The sequence below is a fragment of the Otolemur garnettii genome, unplaced genomic scaffold, assembly GCF_000181295.1.
Source record: "Otolemur garnettii isolate 467f Iridium unplaced genomic scaffold, OtoGar3 scaffold00013, whole genome shotgun sequence".
In the NCBI taxonomy this organism is placed as follows: domain Eukaryota; kingdom Metazoa; phylum Chordata; class Mammalia; order Primates; family Galagidae; genus Otolemur; species Otolemur garnettii.
This window is the reverse complement of record NW_003852408.1, coordinates 355,314-357,733: the sequence shown is the minus strand read 5'-3', so window position 1 is coordinate 357,733 and position 2,420 is coordinate 355,314. Positions and strand designations below refer to the sequence as shown.

At 37.4% G+C, this 2,420-nt stretch overlaps 1 protein-coding gene across 5 annotated transcripts in view; it reads left to right on the top strand.

Annotated features, from left to right (window-relative positions):
* Positions 1-2,420, top strand: part of DGKD (diacylglycerol kinase delta) — a 122,630-nt gene that overhangs the window by 79,103 nt on the left and 41,107 nt on the right. The window lies entirely within an intron of this gene.

Below are 2,420 nucleotides of genomic sequence, written 5' to 3'. Positions count from 1 at the left end.
GTGTTCCACTTCCATCCAGGTTAATACAAGGGCTGTAAAGTCTCCTTTTTAAATGGCTGAATAGTATTCCATAGCGTACATATACCACAGCTTGTTAATCCATTCCTGGGTTGGTGGGCATTTAGGCTGTTTCCACATTTTGGTGATTGTAAATTGAGCTACAATAAATAGTCTAGTGCAAGTGTCCTTATGATAAAAGGATTTTTTTTTCTTCTGAGTAGATGCCCAGGAATGGGATTGCAGGATCAAATGAGAGGTCTAATATGAGTTCTTTAAGGTTTCTCCATACTTCCTTCCAAAAAGATTGCATTAGTTTGCAGTCCCACCAGCAGTGTAAAAGTGTTCCCTTCTCTCCACATCCATGCCAGCATCTGCGGTTTTGAGATTTTTGTGATGTAGGCCATTCTTGCTGGGGTTAGATGGGATCTCAGGGTGGTTTTGATTTGCATTTCTCTAATAATTAGGGATGATGAGCATTTTTTCATATGTTTCTTAGCTATTTGTTTTCTTTAGAGAAGGTTCTATTCATGTCTCTTGCCCATTGATATATGGAATTGTTGGCTTTTTTCATGTGGATTAATTTGAGTTCTCTATAGATCCTACATATCAAGCTTTTGTCTGATTCAAAATATGCAAATATTCTTTCCCATTGTGTAGGTTGTCTGTTTGCTTTGGTTGCTGTCTCCTTAGCTGTATAGAAGCTTTTCAGTTTAAGTCCCATTTGTTTATTTTTGTTGCTGTTGCAATTGCCACGGTAGTCTTCCTCATAAAGTCTTTCCCCAGGCCTGTATCTTCCAGTGTTTTTCCTGTGCTTTCTTTGAGGATTTTTATTGTTTCCTGCCTTAAATTTAAGTATTTTTATCCATCTTGAATCAAATTTGGGAGTGGGAAAAGGTGAGGATCCAGTTTCAGTCTTTTACATGTGGATATCCAGTTCTCCCAGCACCATTCATTGAAAAGGAAGTCTTTCCCCCAAGGTATGTTCTTGTTTGGTTTATTGAAGATTAGGTTGTTGTAAGATGTTAGTTTCATTTCCTGGTTTTCTATTCCATTCCAAATGTCTATGTCTCTATTTTTTTTTTTTTTTTTGCAGTTTTTGCCTGGGGCTGGATTTGAACCTGCCACCTCCAGCATATGGGGTCGGCAGGGACTCCTTTGAGCTACAGGCACCACCCTATGTCTCTATTTTTGTGCCAGTACCATGCTGTCTTGACTACTATGGCCTTGTAATACAGCCTAAAATCTGATATGGTGATGCCCTCACCTTTGTTTTTATAACTAAGAACTGCCTTAGCTACATGGGTTTTTTTCTGGTTCCATACAAAATGCAGAATCATTTTTTTCAAATCTTGGGAGTACAATGTTGGTATCTTAATAGGGATGGCATTGAATCGGTAGATTGCTTTGAGAAGTATAGACATTTTAACAATGTTGATTCTTCCCAGCCATGAGTATGGTGTTATTCCATTTGTTAATATCCTCTGCTATTTCCTTTCTTAGAATTTCATAATTTTCTTTATGGAGGTCCTTCACATCCTTTGTTAGGTATATTCCTAGTTATTTTATTTTATTTGAAGCTACAGTGAAGGGAATTGTGTCCTTAGTTAGCCTCTCATCTTGACTGTTACTGGCGTATACAAAGGGTACTGACTTGTGGACATTGATTTTATATCCTGAGACATTACTGTATTTTTTGATGACTTTCCAGGAGTCTTGTGGTTGAGTCTTTGGGGTTCTCTAAGTGTAAGATCATATCATCAGCAAAGAGGGATAGTTTGACCTCCTCTACTCCCATTTGGATGCCCTTTATTTCCTTGTCTTGCCTAATTATATTGGCTAGAACTTTCATCACTATGTTGAATAGTAATGGCGGCAGAGGACAACCTTGTCTAGTTCCCGTTCTAAGAGGAAAAGCTTTCAGTTTTACTTTATTCAGTAAAATATTAGCTGTGGGTTTGTCACAGATAGCTTTGATCAGTTTAAGAAATGTGCCACCTATGCCTACACTCTTTAGTGTTTTAATTAGAAAAGGATGCTGAATTTTATCGCATACCATTTCCGCATCTATTGAGAAGATCATATGGTCTTTGTTTCTGCTTCTGTTAATACGGTTATGCCCGTATGTTCTGTTAATAACATTTATGTCCTTGCGTATGTTAAATCAGCCTTGCATCCCTAGGATGAAACCTACTTGATCGTGATGTATGACTCTTTAAATGATAAGCTGTAATCTATTGGCTAGGATTTTGTTGAGAAATTTTTGCATCTATATTCATTAGTGAAATTGGTCTGAAATTCTCCTTTTTAGTTGAGTCTTTTCCTGGTTTTGGCATCAAGGTGATGTTTGCTTCGTAGAACATGTTGGGGAAGATTCCTTCCTCCTCAATATTTTGGAATAATTTCTGCAGTATGGGAATAAG